The sequence below is a fragment of the Stomoxys calcitrans genome, chromosome 5, assembly GCF_963082655.1.
Source record: "Stomoxys calcitrans chromosome 5, idStoCalc2.1, whole genome shotgun sequence".
Lineage (NCBI taxonomy): Eukaryota > Metazoa > Arthropoda > Insecta > Diptera > Muscidae > Stomoxys > Stomoxys calcitrans.
The window spans coordinates 156,488,884-156,509,971 of NC_081556.1; the positions used below are offsets into that span (position 1 = coordinate 156,488,884).

The 21,088-nt window shown below is 40.9% G+C and overlaps 1 non-coding gene across 1 annotated transcript; it reads left to right on the forward strand.

Annotated features, from left to right (window-relative positions):
* Positions 1-12,595: 12,595 nt before the first annotated feature.
* On the forward strand, positions 12,596-12,677 carry Trnas-aga (transfer RNA serine (anticodon AGA)). Its single transcript has one exon. It is a non-coding gene; the product is annotated as a tRNA-Ser (tRNA).
* Positions 12,678-21,088: the final 8,411 nt, after the last annotated feature.

The window sequence follows — 21,088 nt, forward strand, 5'->3', positions numbered from 1 at the left end:
CGAATATCCCTGGAACACACGCCATGAAAATAACCATAGAGCTACCCACATACCGACGATATTCCAGGGAAGCAATAGAGTTGAAAACCCTACTGTCCCCAATCAACACCATCGCTCTCCGTTAATCCCGGTCAAGTAGCTCCAAGAATGATTTTGCAGCTCCTGCCCATATTTGAGAGTTATATTCCATCCTCGGCCTGATGTAGGTAGTTTAGATATTGAGAAGATCAGAAGAGATGAGCTACCTCCTGCACCGCTTAAGAAAGCCCAAATGCTTAAATGCTTCTTCGCAACGCTACCCACATACCGACGATATTCAAGGGAAGCAATAGAGTTGAAAACCCTACTGTCCCCAATCAACACCATAGCTCTCCGTTGAACCCGGTCAAGTAGCTCCAAGGATGATTTTGGAGCTCCTGCCCATATATGAGAGTTATATTCCATACTCGGCCTGATGTAGGTAGTTTAGATATTGAGAAGATCAGAAGAGATAAGCTACCTCCTGCACCGCTTAAGAAAGCCCAAATGCTTGAATGCTTCTTTCAACACTTCGAATACGTGTTTTGACCAACGGACATCACATTGTATCTTCATGCCCAGAACATCAAGAGCATCTGATTGCTCAATATATATACCGTCGATTGAAGTGGGTCAGTGAATCGCTTGTGAGACCAGAAACATCACTGCGTCTTATGTGCGTTAAAGTCTACTCTGTTCATTTTAACCCACTCGAAAATGGCCAACAAATCCTGGGAGAGAGTCTCATCCATAATGCACCTCCTGTCCACAATTTCTTGAGGACTTGGACTATGGTCGATTGAATATGATTGACACAGACTACTGTCTTCGGCAAATGAGTACACTGGGTTCGAAGTCTGACCCAATAGATCGTCAATGAAAATAAGAAAAAAGGGAAGGGAAAGGACCGAGCCTTGTGGCACACCTGCGGTCAATGTATACTCATCTGATGAGAGCCCATCTACAACAACTCGTATATGCAACTCGTATGGCAACTCGAGATTGCACTCTGAGAGAGCTCGATATTAATCGAACGAAGTTATTACCGACTCCAAAAGCGACAAGCCTTCGATAAAAGTGCACCGTGGCATACCCTATCAAATGTCTTGGAAATATCCAGAGCCACGACCTTACTCTCACCAAATTGGCAAAGAGAGCGGCTCCATCGTTCCGATAAAAATGTCATTAGGTCTCCCGTAGATCGATTTCTGCAGAACCCATACTGTCTTTCGCTAAGAAGGCCATTGGACTCTAAGTATCTGACAAGAATATAGTTAACCATACTCTCCATAACCATGGAGAGCGTATCGGAGCATATCGCAATTGGCTGGTAATTCGCAGGGTTGTTGGCCCCACCTTTCTTGGGGATGGGCTGAACGTACGCAACCTTCCAACGCGCCGGGAAATCACCCGCACGGTAAGCATGGAAGAAAAGGTTGCGTAGTGGACGAGCAAGCGTCGAAGAACACTTACAAAGGGCAAGTGTTGATATACCGCCTGGGCCCGGAGATTTATTAACGTCGAGATCCGCAAGGACCCTTTTAACTCCACGTGGTTAAGGAAGAAATTCTTGAAACCATTTCAGCCAGTAGATTTGCCTTATCAACCGGGTCAGTGAATATCTGATCATCTTTAACAAGAGTTAGGATTGCCGGTGGGTTACCCTTTACTCTTTTAACGAATGACCAACAACAGAGGAATAAGTCTCTTTCCCCTCTCATACAAGATACTCTCCAGCAAACTATGTGAAGATTTAAAATTTAAAGTCAATGAGATAGTTGGGACCCAACAATGCGGCTTTAGATTTGTTACATCCACCATAGACCAGATATTCATGCAAATTTTTCGTTTTTCCCACATACAGGGTGGCTGATGAAAGCCGCTACCAAAAAAAAATGTAATAACTTTTTTTCTATTTAATAATAATAATTTAATAATTAATTTAATTAATTAATTAATTAATTTAATTAATAATAATTTAATAATTAATTTAATAATTTAATTTAACATGAATAAAAGAAAAATGTATTCCATACACCGAAAAAAAAATGTAGCAATATTCATCATTGTAGCAATATTCATCAGCCACCCTGTACATCCCGTTAAGGACTTCTGTCATATACAGCATATGTATGTAGCATATGTCATATACGTCTGCAATTCCGACTGGCCAAATGCAAAATTTGCCCATAAACATTCCACTAAGCGGCAAACTTCTCACATATCTATGAGTGCAGTCCGATTCAAATTTAAGTCCAATGATAATGGGCCTCCATTTGATTGCCGAGTCTGAACGGCGTGCCGCAGTGCGACACCTCTTTGGAGAGAAGGTTTTACATGGCATAGTATCTCACAAATGTTGCCAGCATTAGGAGGGGAAAACCACCGCTGACAATTTTTTTCTGATGGTCTCACCAGGCTTCGAAACCAGGCGTTCAGCGTCATAGGCGGACATGCTAACCTTTGCGGTATGGTGGCCTACGGATTGTACATGTTCTTAGTGGCTTTCATACGATTCAATCCATTTGCGAATCGGTTAAGTCGTTTCCGAGAAAAACGAAAATTACATATTCCAGTCACTCCGAGAATTACCCAACATAAATTATTCTGTATCTCGAAAACTGTGAGTGGTAGGCAGGCAAAATAAGGCTGGATTGTAGATGTTCTTAGAGGCTTTCATACGATTCAATCCATTTGCGAATCGGTTAAGTCGCTTCCGAGAAAAACGAAAATTACATTCCATCCGCACTTCCGACTTGCCATCTCTGGTTATATAGCCGAGTCCGAACGGTGTGCCCTAGTGCGATACCTTTATGGGGAAGAAGTTTTTACATGGCTACGATACCATTTTTTCAAAAGGCACAGAACCTCACAAATGTCTTCAACTGCTCTGCTCTATGCTATGGCGTCATTGGCGGACATGCAAACATAATTCGCCAAAGTCTAAAAATGATCCGAGAACAGATCGTTATTTACCACACATTCAAAGGTATTTCAAGTTTAGAAAACTGATCTGTGGAATGACGCCTGCTGACACATGTTCCTCAATAAGGATAGGAATAACCCTCTCCGAACCGTTTAATACAAAACAAGGTTTCAGGCAGTCTCATGGAAGTCTCATTTAAATTAGTTAGCTCCTCAACCAATCTGAAAAAATCTTCTCGTTTGGATTTTCGAAGCTTCTTGTAAGTCATGAGCTTTCCACAGTCCCCTCAATGCCATGACAGGCGGTTGTGCGTACCGGATTGACCCGATAGAGTTCTTCATTAGCAAGGGCTGCTGTCTTAGTGTATAATACAATGCTACGACAACAACAACCTCTACACCTTGCTGCATTTATCCCAATCTAGCATATTTTCTAAGTATCTTCAGGTCACTGTTTCACCACCTCTTGTCCTTCTTCTTCTCCTTCTGTGACCTAAGAAAACAGGCTGATACGAAAGCTGTTGTCAACCGTTCCTAGAAGTACTGCACCGGCACCATCTGCACAACAAATCTCAAACGGATCGTTAGTATCCTCCTGCCAATGGATGCCTTAAAAACTTCCAACCTTGTCCTTCTGGGGTTCCTATATTTCGGAGTCTTTGGGCACATACTTATTGTTCAGTCTGTCCCATCATCAGGTATTTTTCTACGAGCAAGATAGTGCGTTAGACCCATCAGAGTCTCTCATTTGGTTTTAAATACCTATGCCGGTGACCCATCGGCACCTGCTGCTTATGATTTCGCCCAGTTAGTGCTATTCACACCGTTTATTCCCATCGTCAGGGATGATTACGGAAGATTTCCAGCTTCTGCCACATTCGGATATCAATAGTTTCCAAAATGTCTATTCATATTACCAGTACACTCTCTGTTACCGTATAACCATTTACATATCTAAAGGATGTATGAAAATAAGTTCCAAAGCCATCAGTAAAATGCTTAGTAAACATTTGGGATCCCAAATCTATCGTACACTGGGAAAAAAGTTTTGAAAATCTAAAAATGCTCACCATTACCATTCCAGCACTAGTGAAAAATTATTTCCTTATGATGTTCTGGTCATGATTTACACCTAGTGGATCAGTGCCACAGACGGTCATCGTTATCTATCCATCATTCTGGCTTTAAAGAAGAATTCTTCCAAAACTTGGCAATACCTGATATATTCTCTCATCGTCTTGCAAACAAGTGAAACTTTTTTCCCAATGTCCAAAAATCTCCTGCTTTAAAGAACCGCAAAACTGACTAGAACAGCAAACATAAAACGCTTAAAGGGAAGAGCATGAAAAACATAAAGTTCGCATTTGACAAAGACATAGAGGATAGCTGCCAAACATTAAATGGATCCATTCAAACAAAGACAACAGCAACAACAAAAGGAATGCCACTCAAAGACCAAAAAAAAAAAAAACAATAAAGGAAAGAGTCCTGAAAGAACATCTTGTTTCACTTACTCATGAACACGCACAAAACAAACTTCAACTCCATGGGGGACCATTAGGGAACATGGATGAATGGCTGACTGGCTGGCTGGCTGGCTGGCAGGATGGCTAGTTGAGTGTGTTTGGGGCTGGGCGCTTGCATACCAAGCCAAGCCAAGTCGAGTCGAGTGTGATAAATCGCTGCATGTTCCCCAGCTTATGTTAGGGTGTGCGCGAGTATGTATGTGTGTGTGTGTGTGTGTGTGTACTTAATCTATGTCTCTTTGATGCTGAGCTAGTTGCCAGTAGAAGGCGCTGTCTGACTGGGCGGCTGTGCTGTCTCACAGCATAAATTCGCTTAGTTGCCATAAATAAGTGCCATTAACACAATTTGGCTGAAAACCAGGAAATAACCGTGAATAATCTCAATGAAAATATTTCTCTTTCTGCCTCGTTTCACTACAGCATTGGCAGCGGCATCATTGAAGTTGGCATGCCGTTTAGTTTTCAGCTTTCCAACGGCAGGTGTCATGGCCACTTATCACCCGTATTTACTTACCTATGGCCGCTCTAAAACACTTGTGGAAGTGGCACTAGAAATAGTTTTGTGTGTTGTTAAAAATTGCTTGTAATTTGGATGATTGATGTTACTTGGCGTATTACAAGGGAAGAACAAAGTTCTTTGGAACGTTTTTCTGCGATGAATAATCAGAAAATTTGTTTTTCATTTCAAACATCAGAAAAATTTGTCAGCGTTGGTTTTTCCCTCCTAATGCTGGCAAGATTTGTGAGGTACTATGCCATGTAAAACTTCTCTCCAAAGAGGTGTCGCACTGCTGCACGCCGTTTGGACTCGGCTATAAAAAGGAGGCCCCTTATCATTGAGCTTAAACTTGAAACGGACTGCTATTCTATGTGCGGTATCTCTTTTTAGGCAAATGAAGAATATTTATTAAGAACAGTTATGCTATTGGAGCTATATGAAGTTATAGTCCGATTCAAACAATAAATGAATGCGAACATTACAGAAGCCATTGTGTAATATTTCAGTTCATTCGGATAAATATTACCCCTTGTAGGGGCTTAAGAAGCAAAATCGGAAGATAGGTTCATATAAAGCTGTATCAAGCTATTGATCGATTTAGACTATATTAGACACGTATGTTGAAAGTCATGAAAGATGCTGTTGTACAAAGTTTCTGCCAAACCGGATGAGAATTGCGCCCTCTAGAGGCTCAAGAAGTCAAGATCCAAGATCGGTTTATATGATAGCTAAACCAGATTATGAACCGATTTGAACCATACTAAGCACAGTTGTTGGAATTGCTACCAAATCATCACCTGCAAAATTTCAATCAAATCGGATGAGAATTGCGCCCTCTAGCGGCTTAAGAAGTCAAGACCCAAGATCGGTTTATATTGCAGCTATATCAGGTTATGAACCGATTTGAACCATATTTAGCACAGTTGTTGGAATTGATACCAAAACACCACCTGCAAATCAAATCGGACGAGAATTGCGCCCTCTAGAGGCTCAAGATGTTAAGATCCCAGATCGGTGTATATGGCAGCTATATCAGGTTGTGAACCGATTTTAACCATATTTAGCACAGTTGTTGGAAGTGATACCAAAACACCACGTGCAAAATTTCAGTCAAATCGGACGAGAATTGCGCCCTCTAGAGGCTCAAGAAGTCAAGACCCAAGATCGGTTTATATGGCAGCTATGTCAAAACATGGACCGATTTGGTCCATTTACAACCGACCTACACTAATAAAAAATATTTGTGCAAAATTTCAAGCGGTTAACTTTACCCCTTCGAAAGTAAGCGTGCTTTCGACAGACAAACAGACGGACAAAGGGCCGGACAGACGGGCGGACAGACGTACGGACATGGCTAGATCGATTTAAAATGACTTGGCGATCAAGAATATATATGCTTTATGGGGTCTCAGAGGCATATTTCGAGGTGTTACAAACAGAATAACGAAATTAGTATACCCCCATCCTATGGTGGAGGGTATAAAAATCTTTCTGAATTTTGCAAGTCAAAAATAAATTCTGCCAGAATTTTTTTCCAAAAATCCCCAGAATACCCATTTTGAGGACAGATAGTTTCCACATCGGCATTTTTTAGTCAATTTGCTGTGGCCGTTTCAATACTGTAAGGTGGAAAAAATTGTTTACATGTGTTGTCCCCTAAACATATGGAGTAAAAAACCAGTAAGGAAGGGAAGGAAAAAGTCGGACGGTACCGACTGTATGATACCCTACACCTACTCTATAAGTACAACGTGGTAGTTATATCCAATTCTGAACTAATTTTGATGGACCTCGGCGGAGTTTTTCAGATGGGTTCTTAAACAATCCGGATCAAATTGAGAGCAAATATGTTCAAACTCTGATAACAACGGTTGACAAAGTCATAAAAAAATCCTTCCTGCCAAATTTCGAGAGAATCTGTTAATAAATGAACACTTTATTGCAATATTTCTCAACATCGAGGAACATTCATATGGGAGCTATATTGAAATCTGAACCGATTTTGATAAATCTTCTTAGATATTATGTTAGGCATAGAGACCAAGACCTAGAAAACGCAATCGTTGTATTTTGATACGTTTGGCTACCCAACGTCGTAATACAGCTCGTGATTTATACGTCGCCGATACTCTCCATCAATGCAGTTTGGTTCATGAATTGTACGAAGAGTCTCTCTCTTAAACAAATGTGACATCAAATTGGTTTTCTACTCTCAAATACCTTTCATTTGAATCTCATATTGAGTCAATTAACCCATATTGGGTCAATTAACCCATAATGGATCAATTGACCTATTTGAGTTTAAAAGCGCCACCTAGACTTGAACTCAAATTTAAATGTCATATTCGTTACCTACTCCCAAATGCCTTTCATTTGAATCACATAAGCCATTGTCGACTAATATGCCCATTTGGGTATATTTGGGGGTGGGGTGACCTCCCATTTCTTGGACCCAATTTTTTTTATGCCATATATGTAGTCTACTACTGAATACTTTACATTCGAGTCCCACAATTGACATGAAACTCGAATATATCTGTTTAGAGGAGTTTTGGGGTTGGGGCGGCCCGCTGAGTACTTGGACTCAAATTTTAATACAATATTCGGTTTCTAGTCTACCTATCATTTGATACCCATATTGGGCCTTTCGGACCACTTTTGATTTTGGGTGGCGTTTTTGTCACCCTGTACTTTGATTTGATTTTGTATATCAGTTTCGTAATCTACTCCCGAATTCCTTTCATTTGACCGACATATTGACATGAACGTCTAATATGTCTGTTTGGAGGAGTTTAGGAGTTGCGGCCGGCCCGATGGGTATTTATACTCAAATTTTAATACCATATTCGTATTGTACTCTCCAATGCCTTTCATTTGATACCCATATTGTCTCGATCGGTCCGCTTTTGGGCGGTGTTTTTGGCATAAGGGGGAGGGTCCGCCCCCCCCTTCCAATATCAAAAAAAAGTTCTAGACCAAAAATTTCAAGGTAAATGGTTCAGATTCGTAATCTACTCCCGAATTCCTTTCATTTTACCGCCATATTGACATGAACGTCTAATATGTCTGTTTGGAGGAGTTTAGGGGTTGCGGCCGATATTGTCTCGATCGGTCCACTTTTGATTTTGGGCGGTGTTTTTTTTGGCATAAGGGGGAGGGTCCGCCCCCCTTCGGATATCAAAAAGGAATTCCAGACCAAACATTTCAAGGTAATCGGTTCAGTCGTGTTTGCGTCTATACGGAACAAACAAACAAACACAAAATGATTTTTATATATAAGAAAGATTGGTTTTATTTTGCTTTCCACAATAGAGGATTTCTGCGGGTGGCCACATTTATTTTTCACAGCAATACCGACGACAGATGTTCTATATAAGCCTGCACTGGTAATTTATTCAGAACTTCGTTGTCCTAAACAGATGTCATTTTCAATAAAATTTCATTACACTGCACTCTATAGTACGAAAATAAAACACAACTTCTGTCTCTGCTTGAGGATGTATCTGTACCAAATCCATCGGGTTGATGTTTGATCATATGGTGAAATTTCCAGACTTTATTCTGACTCCTGCCTTATTCGCTCCCTCTCACGTCTTTTCATTTTCCTTCCCATTCTGCGGAATTGAGGTCTTTCCTTTTATCCAGCTACCTCTTCTTCACCTGCCGCATTGTTATTGATTACAGACTTTCGATACTCTTGGTCGAACCATGGTTTGCATTCTTGTACGCAAGTACGGATCTTGTGACATTTTTCATAGAGTGGGCAATGGGACGTAGAGTGCTCTCATCAAGCAGTTGTGTCAGTGGAGTGGAGTATCGTTGCCATATGTTTCGTTTGCAGCTTTTCGACGCCAGGCGTCCGTGCAGTGTCAGATCATACTTTTCTCGCCACACTTAGACGGGTGCGAACGGGTGCAATAACGTTATGATCCGAATCTATATTCGCTCCTTGAATCAATCGTAGATCTAACACTCTGGATGAATGACTTCTTATGGTATTGAAATCTGGTACTGCTAACTACTATTCCGGCACGGGATAGCTGTGAGCACTACACAGGCGGGAACATTGAGCTCCAATTTGTGTGGTGTTCATTGCTGTCACGAGAAGCTTAGCTGCGAGCTGTTGGACGTAGATTTCGGATAGTGGAATGTTCTATACGGAGTAGCTGGAACTACAATCGCGGACAATCAGCGGTATCGAGCGAAGAGTCTCAGAGAGAGGCCGGGCGACACCGGCTCTTGCACAAATACTGAGTGCCTATATGCTCGATATGACAAAGTTAACTAAAAACGATTTTAATGTTATGTGCGGGGCTGCGTTCACATATATTCCCTCTAGGCGTTTGGCAGTTCATTCTTCTCTTCTGCCAAGGCATGGGCACAGATAAGACTGACATTAAATAATCTGGCTATAAAGTGGGCTTTGACTCCATCTTGGTCCATCTCTGAAACCCTCCTCTCGAAATCGTTGATTGTCGGCGAAAGCAGTTGCAGCTACTCCGCATATTAACGAAGCATTCCACTTTGCGTATCCAGTATACGTGAACGCTAGCTCTCAGCTCAGCTTAATATGATAACGATTAACATAACCCAAATCGGAGCTCAAAGTTCCAACTTGCGTAATGCTCGCAGTTTTAGACCCAAAACCCAATGAAAGAGTCAAGAGTCAGAATATAGTTGTTTTACAAGCTTTTCTTATGGGACTCACATACCGCTGACCTCTGACGTTAGCGTCAGCTGTTTTTGATTGTCATATGAAATGTAAAGGGTGATTTTTTAGCTATTATTATTTTTTTTTTTTTTTGACAACACTGGCTTAAAAAGCTCACGCATGTTTCGCTAAAAAATCACCCTTAACATTTCTTATGGGACTTTCATACCGCTGACCAATGACGTCAGCGTCAGTGGTTTTTGATTCCCATATGAAATGTAAAGGGTGATTTTTAAGGCTATTGGGTTGCCCAAAAAGTAATTGCGGATTTTTTAAAAGAAAGTAAATGCATTTTTAATAAAACTTAGAATGAACTTTAATCAAATATACTTTTTTTAAACTTTTTTTCTAAAGCAAGCTAAAAGTAACAGCTGATAACTGACAGAAGAAAGAATGCAATTACAGACTCACAAGCTGTGAAAAAATTTGACAACGCCGACTATATGAAAAATACGCAATTACTTTTTGGGTAACCCAATATTATTTTTTTTAGCAACACTGGTTTAAACAGCTCACGCACGTTTCGCGTTTTCTTTCACTCTCAAACATCTTCAGTTTGGTCTATAATTTAACCATGAATCATCTTTCAAACGGACAACTCTTGCAAATAATTGATTTTTTTTATCAAAATGCATGCACCGTTAAGAAAGTTCATAGCGCGCTTCCTTCATTTTATGAACGAAGCTCATTTTGGCTCAATGGATACATAGATAAGCACAATTGTCGATTTTGGAGTGAAGGTCAGCCAGGAACATTGCAAGAGCTACCAATGCAACCAGAAAAAGTCACAGTGGTGTGCGGTTTATGGGCTGGTGCCTTCATTGGACCGTACTTCTTTAAAGATGATGCGAATCGTAACGTTATTGTGAATGGTGAACGCTACTGTGAGATGATATCCAACTTTGTTTTACCCGAAATGCAAGAGCTTGATATGACATGTGGTTTCAACCACACATGCCATACAACACGCATAACAATGGACTTATTGAGAGGCTAGTTCGGAGAAAATTTTATTTCACTTTCGGGACCGGACAATTCGCCGCCTGGATCGTGCAATTTAACGCCTTTAGACTATTTTTTGTGGGGCTAAGTTATAGCTCATGTCTGTACAGACAAGCCCGCTTCAATTGACTCATTGGAAGACAACATTGAAGCATTTATTCATGAGATGCCGGCCGAAATGTTGAAAAGAGTTTGCCAAAATTGGACTAAGCGGATGGACCATTTGAGGCGGCGCAGTCACGGTCAACATTTGCATGAAATAATCTTCAAGCATTAAATTATATGAACCATACTACCGATTCAAATAAAGATTTCATGCATTCATCTGAATTTTACGTGTTTTTTTTTTTGAAAATGTTTCCTATAGCTCCTAAAAAATCACCTTTTATGTAAACAACTTGACGCTGACTCTTGACTCTTTGATTGGGTTTAGACTCCTACCGTATCAGCTAAAAACGTACTAGGCAAAATACTACCTCTTAACTACCGTTACCTTAGTCACTTTTTCAGCTTTAGGATACTTATAGATCCAGATCAGATTAAGATTCAGATTAAGAAGTCTTTCAATTCATACCATGATAGTGCATTTTCTGTAATCAAAGTTGATATCAATGTCACGTGCTTGTAATTATTTGACAAAATAAGCGGCATTATCCGATTCGGGCCAAGCCTATCAGCACTTCAAAAATAACAAGTTGCGATTTCGATCTGAACAGAACCTACATCAACATAACCCGCGGCCACTCACTCGGCCACTGATATTAGAACAAGGGCTCCGATCAGACCATTGATTGATTGAAAAGTACTTGAAAATATCAGACACCTACTTCGCGGTATTTGTTTACAAAGATTAATACCCAACATGAAGAGTGGTAAATTTCAAATTTCATTTGTTTTCGGCACGATAACTAAAGCGGCCAATGCGAGCTGGACTAACTGACTGATGGCAAGGCCACCCGTGAGGGGAAAGGGAGATAGATGATGGTGGCGATTCGTGTGAAAGCAATTCACTTGAGAAGTTTGTACATATTTAGATTTGTTGTTGTTGTTGTTACTTATTTATTTGTTGTTATGCCTTTGTTTTTAATATCGGGTTCAGCACAACACATCATCGCACACCAAAAATTATACTCGAAGCCTGTTTGTTGGGCCGCGACGGCATAACAATCGCTGAAATGTGTATTTGCTTCTTCTTCTTCGTCTTGTTTGGCTGACGAGATTTTGAATTTGCCAGTGCTTTGATTTGGGGGTTTTTTTACATATAAATTAATATGAAAATATTTTTATGAGGCAACTTTTACTCTTTTTATTTTGTTATGTGGGGCCTCCACTTTGCTGTCTGTTGTTTTTGTTGTTGTTGCCATAAACGTATGGCTAAGGCTGTTAATGTTGCTGTGGTTCGCGCGTATATCTTATCGTTAGGACAGGTTTCTCGAAATATATTTCGTTTTTATTGTTTTTTATTAATATTTTGTGCTGTTGCTGCTGTTGTTGTTGCTGCCGCCTTTATATTGTTGCTAAACAATAACGACATGTTGTACGGCAAATGAGAATTAATGAGCTCCAATGTTTGCCTGCCTGCCTGTTTGTCTGTTCAGTCGTTGATCCGCCTGTCCGTTCGTCTCTCAGTTGTTATCGTTTGGACTCCAAATCCGCAAACGAACGCTGTCAGCTGATTGAAAGAAAAAAAAAACATGCCAAGCGACGGCATTAAAATGTAGCAAAAAAATTATATTTGGAGTCTATTTTTAGCCCATTTCGTAGCATTTTCATCTTCGTTTGCCATTGATTTGTTGGTGGCGCACTTTGCGTGGTGCTTGTTGGGTGGGTTGTATGAATTGTAGAGTGTTTTGCTGTTGGGTGGGGTAATGTGGGGTATCATAAGATAGTGGTTTGGCTGGCAATCGCTATGAAGCAGTCGTGGCCGAGCGGTTAAGGCGTCTGACTAGAAATCAGATTCCCTCTGGGAGCGTAGGTTCGAATCCTACCGACTGCGAAAAATATTTTTTTTTGACAAAATAATTTTAAAATAGCAAATTAAAGTACAAAAAGCAAATTAAAATACAAATTAAATTAAAACTATTCACATTCATATAAGGACCAATTTCGATCTACACGCAAAAAAAAAACTTCTTTGGTTACAAACGAAATTTTCGACAAGTAAACTTCTTTTGCGAAAAACTTTTAAATTTTGTTGGCTTTAAAATTGCAAGATCTTTTATGAAAAATCATGCAAAAACTTCTGATGAACAAAATGTTTCATTGCCAAAACTATGCCATGTGGTAAATAAAACGTTATTAGGAATTTCATCTGGTTTTTCTTCAATTATTCATAAGTAAAAACTCACCTTTTCAAGACAAAGAATTGTTGGAATATGAGAACATTTATTGGGTTGCCCAAAAAGTAATTGCGGATTTTTTAAAAGAAAGTAAATGCATTTTTAATAAAACTTAGAATGAACTTTAATCAAATATAATTTTTTTACACTTTTTTTCTAAAGCAAGCTAAAAGTAGCAGCTGATAACTGACAGAAGAAAGAATGCAATTACAGAGTCACAAGCTGTGAAAAAATTTGTCAACGCCGACTATATGAAAAATCCGCAATTACTTTTTGGGCAACCCAATAGGTTAGGTTAGTTTGAAAATAGGATGCGGATATTAATCCGCCCCATCCCACTTCGGACATACACCATAAGCCTTTAATCGGCTTGTTGTGTGCTCCAAAAACTGAAAAGTAACCTCGAAAAAAATTTAAGTTAAGAATTCCGTGCCACTTACAAAATCCTTACTGGTTTTCCATACCACTCCCCTAAGTTGTCTGATATTGTGTCCCTCACCTAAGTACCGACGGCGTTTTAGCCGCGAAAGTATGTCAATGATATAGGAAAAGCTCCAACGTCTTATCATCTTCCTCATATGCTATCACTTGCCCCACCGATGTGTCCGGTGGTAATACCGAAAGCTATACTGACTTCCTTTTTACTTCACTTCAGTAATAGCTTCGTCTTCTCACAATCTGTGTCTCCCCATACGATTTTCACCGTCCGACCGACTTTTCTCTGTTCCACAGTGTTACATGCGAATTCGTCGCCAACGCTCTTAACTCGGACTGCGTCGATACGAAAGGCTTCGGGTTAATCAAGTTTATTAACGGCAATTCTCTGGCCCTTCCTGCCAAATCGTCTGCTATTTTATTCCGCTATTACCCGGCTCTCGATGTGGATTGTGCCATCCTCAGAGAAGGCGTTAATCCCCCTCTTACACTGCAAGACGTGACCTTACCGTCCTGGTTGCACTTGCCCTGAGGGCCAGTTTAATGTTCATAATGATGTTCACGCGTGCACCACCTCACGCATTCCGTGATCTCGCGGATCTCCGCCTGCAGGATCGTATTATGGTCAGCCGGTCAAAAGCAGATCTCAGTCCCTGGGTGCTTAATGTAGACCCCTAGACTCAGTATCTTCGCAGTATTCGATCGGAAACTTCTTCTGATGGCCAGTTTACTGTCGGTAAAGATGTTCACACTCGACGTCCTCGCGTTAGCACCACACCACTTCACGCATTCCGTGATCTCGCAGATCTCCGCCTGCAGGATCGTATTATGGTCAGCCGGTCAAAAGCAGATCTCAGTCCCTGGGTTCTCAATGAAAAGCCCCAGGCCCACTCAGTCCTCTAGCTTTGATCCATCCGTGTAACATGATTTTCCAGATGGCAATTTTAGGGTTCCGTCAATCCAAGACTGTGCCGATGGCAGCAGTGTTTCGCACCCGACTTCAAGGTTCATCTCAGGTATCCGATTGGAAACCTCTTCCCTTCCTTCCAGGTTTTCTATCGTCGCCTCGATTATGCCGCGATGTATGTCAATGGGTCCGATATCTAAAATAGTCTCCAGTGCCATAGTGGATGTGGTCCTAATCGCTCCGCCTATGCCAAGACAACATGTTCTCTGAACCTGTGGTATGGTCCTTATGTTGCACGTTTTCTCTATCGCAGTCCACCATACTACTGAGGCGTAAATAAGTATTGTTCTTATCACGCTCCTGTAGAGCCAGTGGACTATCCTTGGATTCAAGCCCCATTTCGAGCCTACGGCCTGTCTACATAGTGCCCAACATCTGTGAGCGTTCTCATTATCCTCCAGAATGTGACACTTCCAATTAAGTTCCATGGCAAAGATAACTCCTAAGTTTTAAACCTTGTCAGATATCGAAATTGTTCTCTTGAGGAAATGTGATACGTCAAATTGGCCCACCTTCGTCTTTCTCGTTAGCAGGCAGATTTCGGTCCTCTCTGGGTTAAAATTGAGACCTCTAGGTCTAGCCCAGTCATATGGCATATGCAAGACCCTTTCGGCCCTTCTGCATAGCTGATTCGGATTCTTACCTCTTAGAAGTATTATAATATCGTCTGCGTAGCAGGCGGGTTCAATCCCTTTCTCAGTCATCATTCGTAATAGGATATTTATGGTGGTCACCCATAAGAGTGGCGATAGAATGTTCCCCTGTGGCGTGTCTTGTACCACTTTCTCTCTTATATTTAAGCCATGAGACACACAATTTATCCACCTGTTCCTTCATTGAAGTCTTCTGAATCAATAAATTACAGCTGTACGAACACTTTTCACCAACTCAATATTTTGGATTATTTTGTGAAAATGATTTTCGGTCCCTTTTTGGAAACAGTGTTAAAATATCCTATAAATTAAGATTCTAGCATGTCAAAATATTCTACAAAAATGTTCGCGGGAAACAATAGACCCTTGAATACACCAAAACTAAACACGATTCAGGAATAAAGTCACAAGTTAAAGTAAACGCCATCTATAGGCAAATCAAGAGATTGGTTTATATGGGAGCTATATCAGATTATATACCGTTTTAAACTTGGCGCTGTATTTGAGAGTCTAGCAGAAGTCATTGTGAACTTGCACCAACTCAATATTTTGGATTATTTTGTGAAAATGATTTTCGGTCCCTTTTTGGAAACAGTGTTAAAATATCCTTTAAATTGGGATTCTAGCATATCAAAACATTCTACAAAAATGTTCGCCGGAAACAATAGTCCCTTGAATACACCAAAACTAAACATAAACGTCGGAAATCGGTAAAACGGAAAACACAATTCAGGGATAAAGTCGTAGGTTAAGGTAAGCGCCATCTATAGGCTAAAAAACTCAAATCAAGACATTTGTTTACATGGGAGCTATATCAGTTTATATACTGATTTGGACTTGGCGAAGTTTCTAAGAGTCTAGCAGAAGTCATTGTGAACTTGCACCAACTCAATATTTTGGATTATTTTGTAAAAATGATTTTTCGTTCTCTGTTTGGAAACAGTGTTAAAATATCCTTTAAATTGGGATTCTAGCATATCAAAATATTCTACAAAAATATTGGCCGGAAACAATAGTCCCTTTAGTACACCAAAACTAAACATAAACGTCGGAAGTCAGTAAAATGGAAAATACAATTCAGGGATAAAGTCGTAAGTGAAAGTAAACGCCATCTATAGGCTAAAGAACTCATATCAAAAGATTTGTTTACATGGGAGCTATATGAGGTTATGTACCGTTTTAAACTTGGCGCAGTTTTTGAGTGTCTAGCAGAAGTCATTGTGAAAAATTTCATCCAAATCGAATAATAATTGCACCCTCTGGAGGCTCAAGATGTTAAATCGGGAGATCGGTTTATTTGGCAGCTCTGTCAGCTAATTGACCGACTTGGACCATACTTGTGGTGGATGTTGAGACTCTTAACAGATGTCATCATGGAAAACTTCACACAAATCGGATAATAATTGCGAACTCTGAAGGCTCAAGAAGTTAAATCGGGATATCGGTTTATATGGTAGCTATATAAGGCTATAAACCTATTTGGACCATACTCCACTATTTTCTATATTAGACTCAATTATACCTCTGTGCAAAATTGAAGGGCTCTATGTCAACTCCAACAATTTTTGTCCAACGAATACACCAAGAGACAACACAGTGCGATGTGGATAATAGCGGTCAGACGTCAGTAGTAGTAACTCCATCTTTTTAAAAAGATCAAAAGAGAGTCAATTGGAATGGGTCTGCAAGTAAATGAAGATATGACATAGTGAATGGTATCAACTCTCGGAACACCCAGTACATTCGACCAAACAAAGCAAGCTGAAAGCTATGACTGTGAGAATGCCAGTAATTTCATCTACCTTGGCAGCGATGTGAGCAAAGCGATTGACGCCAATTTTTGATAAAAACGAGGAACGATATTGTTTAAAAAATGGATCAAGGCAGGTCAGTCACTAAGCCTCCTCTCGATCGACCAAAACTCCACTAGCCTTGAAGACTACCCGAGTTTCCAAATGGTTGCGAAGCATTGGTACTTGTGAAAGCAGGCGAGGGAGTACTTCGAGTTTATGAGAGAACAATTATTGGAGAAATTTATGGTATTGTCTGCATTGAAGGAGAATATTGACTTAGTATGAAGTACGAGTTGTATCTATCACTTTCTCCTGCGCGGTAAAAGTTTCCGATCAATGGATCTGCGATCTTATTTTGAAATGTAAATCACATAACAGCGTAAATCCGCTCTTGTTAAGTGCTCGTAAAAATATTCGTTGCTAGCTTTAGGACAATGAGCATAGCTTTTTTCGTATTTCGGCTAGCCTCCCATCCAGCGGAGTAAATCTGAAGACAGGATGTTTTCGTCTCCGATCACCCTAGAACAAGTAAACAAAACAAATCACCAGGATAATACAAAGCGCCGGCTATCGGTGCTGTCATGCTTCTACCAATCCTGCAGGTCGGTAATCTTCGGTCGGCCTTCCACTTTTCCTTTAGCACCTAATACAACGCTTAGAGTCAACCTTGTTATAGGACAGCTCATCAAAACAGATTTCCTAACATAGTTTTTTAATATCCAAGTTACAAGTACATCATTTTTAAGATAAAATACCTCTTTAAGAGCTAAAAAAAAACTTTAAATCCAAAAGTAAACCCGAAAGTGTGGTAGTTAAGATTTAGTCCATAAAAAATCGAATCGCCTTTTGGGACGTTGCCCAGTTAGCAAGTGTAACATTCACTTACAACCTGCATGACATGATGCTGATGATGTCTGCTGCAATGCAGCGAGAGTTCATGAGGATGCGGTTGCTGTGCTCTGTTGGGCTGGGCTGGCCTGATACTGCAATGGGCACAAACGGATACCTGTTGTTCTGTGACCATAGGCAAACAGGCCATCGATGGTGGGTGCTTCAGTTCTGTGTGTTTACCTTTGGTTTTGTTGGCCCAAAACAAATCGTTCATGGTTGTTGTCGGTCTTTTTTGTCCGTCTGTCTGCCTGTCTGTCCCAAAAACAAAATGATGCCGTTGAGATGCTCAGATTGGGCACTCATTGCGGGTGTAGGCCAGGCATGCATGCATATGCGTGTGAGAGTGTGTGTGTGCGAGTGTGAGTGTTGGTTTTGTCAGAGGACATTTAAACAAAGATTGCGGGTGTGTATCTTTCGGTGGCTGTTGTTGTTGCTGCTGTTAGTTTTGTTTTATCTCTTTGTCCGGTTTATCTGTTGCTGCTCGGCTGCTGTCGATGACTGTTGGTGTGGGGGGGGGGGGGGGGGGGGGGGGGGGCACACCACATAATTCATGCCCAATGAACGAACGCCTTGCACAGAGACGTTTGCCGCGCCAAATGCCAGCCAACAAAAAGCAGCCGTCATGCTAGTGGACAGACACAAAACAGATACCCGGACGGATGAGCAGACAGACAGACGGACGGACGGACGGACGGACAGGGCAATATTCAATAGTGTTGGTTGGATTTGATATTTGTGTGGTGCTCTCAGGGCCAACAAAACCATAACGCCAATAGTGCCCTGGTGGTATTTCCATCATTTCAGTCATGGGGCAGCCTTGGCCAGCGCCCTCATCATCTTCATCATCATCAACATCAGTGCTGTGTGTGGCTCCTCTCGAACAGAGAACGCATTGCCCCTTGTTACCTGCCACACATGTGTGTTGAGATTTTTGTATGGCCTCCTCTTTGCGGCCACTGTCACTATTGGCATGGGCTTTGTTCTCTGGATTTCATATCGAATCCTGTGTATTCATTCGATTCCATTTTGCATTTATTTGTTAGTCCCATCATCAGCATGAATGTCATGCTTCGTTGACTCTCTCTTGTCTTCGATGTTTAGCAGATGTTTCTGATGCATAGTTCACTTCCAATGGGGGATCGGCAACGAAATTTGGCTTAATCCCTGAATGTTGGGCTGGCTGTTCATGAATATTTGCAGAGTTTGTGATTTGTTGAAAAATGTATGAAAGGAGACCCAAAGGACTTTGTTGTGTTTTGTAAACATTGAAAGTGTTTGGGCTTTCTCGCCTTAAGTTCTCATAATCGCATATACCGTGTTTGTAGGGAATATTTTGTGCTACACCATTTGCTGATCCAAAACTTGACACAAAAGTTCAAAATTAAGGCGAGTATTTGCTTTTATTCTGTAAAAGTATTTTTTTTTTGGAAGAAACTTAAATTCTTTAAGTATGCAATGCTTATTGACATTTGCCTTAAATCCTTGGATGTCAAAGTGGGTGGGAAAAACATTAGCCGGAAGTCGATTCGACACACGAATGGTTCGGGCGAAATAAGAGTTCTCTCTATAATGCATTGTGCGGTCCGCTGGCCAATCAATTACAAACGGGTGTGAATTTTGGGATGTCTAGTATCCCTGACATACATCCTTACATCAGAAATAAGAAAACGAATATCAGTCGAACACACACCATGAAAGTACCGATAGAACAGCGCCAAACAACCCAAATTGCGACGATGATGAAGGGAGTCAATAGAGTTGCATACCCCACTGTCCCCAATCAACACCATCGCTCTCCTCTGTACACGGTCCAGTAGCTCCAAGGATGATTTTGAAGCTCCAGCCCATACATGTGAGTTGTACTCCATTTTGGGCCTTATGATAGTGGTGTAAATGTTAAGAAGATCAGACGGAGTGAAGTAAGGAAGCCTAAACACTTGACTGCTTCTTTCGACACTTCGAACACATGTTTAGCCCAAGGGACATCACTTTGTATTTTCATGGCCAGGACATCAAGAGCTTCTGATTGCTCAACTTCATAGGTCAGCGAATTGTTTGTGTGACAACAAGCAGCACTGAGTCTTCCGTGCATTAAAATCTATTCGATTTATTCGACCCCACTCAGAAATGGCCAGCAAATCCTGGCAGAGTGTATCGTACATAACCCGCCTCTTGTCCTCAATCTCTCTAAGACTTGGTCTATGGTCGAATGAGTACGAATGACAGAGATTACTGTCATCCGCAAATGAGTAGATAGGATTCGATGTCTGACCCAACAGATCGTTGATGAAAATTAAAAAAACAGAAGGAGAAAGAACAGAGCTCTGGGGTATACCTGCGGTCAATTTGTGCTCATTGGATTAGAACCCATCTCTAACGACTCGAATAGTGCGATCTCTGAGAAAGCTCGAAATAAATCGAACGAAATGCCTTGGAGATATCCAGAGCCACAACCTTACTCTCACCAAACTGGTGGATTGAGCGACTTCAACGTTCCGACAGAAGTGCCATGAGGTCACCCGTAGAGCGATTTCTGCTGAACCCATACTGTTGGTCTCTAAGAAGGCCATTAGACTATGAATGCCTTACAAGAGGGTGATTAACCCTGCTCTCCATGACCTTCGAGAAAGCGGAGCATATCGCAATTGGCCGATGATTCGCAAGCTGTTGTTTGCCTAACCCTTCTTGGGTATTGGCTGAACATTCGCAATCTTCAAACGCGCTGGGAAGACTCCCGCATGGTAGGCAAGGTTGAAGAGGTTGCATAATGGACGAGCGAGCGTCGAAGAACACTTGCGTAAAACAAGTCTTGATATGCCATCCGGACCCGGGGATTTATTTACGTCTAGATTTGTATTTTGTAAACACCCATCATTTGAACAACCAGATGAAAAGGAAATAAAAGCAAACCCAAACAATTGGAGACTGAAATACCTTGTCCCCAGCCAATATCCGCAAAAGGGCCGAACTCAACAACAGCCTTATTTGTGCCCATGCTCATGACGAAAAAAAGGACAGACAGACCAAAGATATTTTCTAGGTAAGCCTAGAAAGAGAATATGACCTCTGTCCCGCCCATGATATTAACCCTCCGACGGTTGAGTCATCCGTTGGCTTTATATGGAGCAGAAGGTCCACCTTTTACTTTTTGTTTGAAATTTTATATGAAAGCGCATTTTTTGCAATTTTTTTTTTTGTTTTAAATTAGAATTTTTTCACCATTATTAATTTTTTATGAGTTTTATATAAAAAAAGCCCAATAAACTGTTGTTGTGAAAATTGTCCCTCGTCCAACATATCTGTGCAGGTGTAGCATCGATGCATTGGTG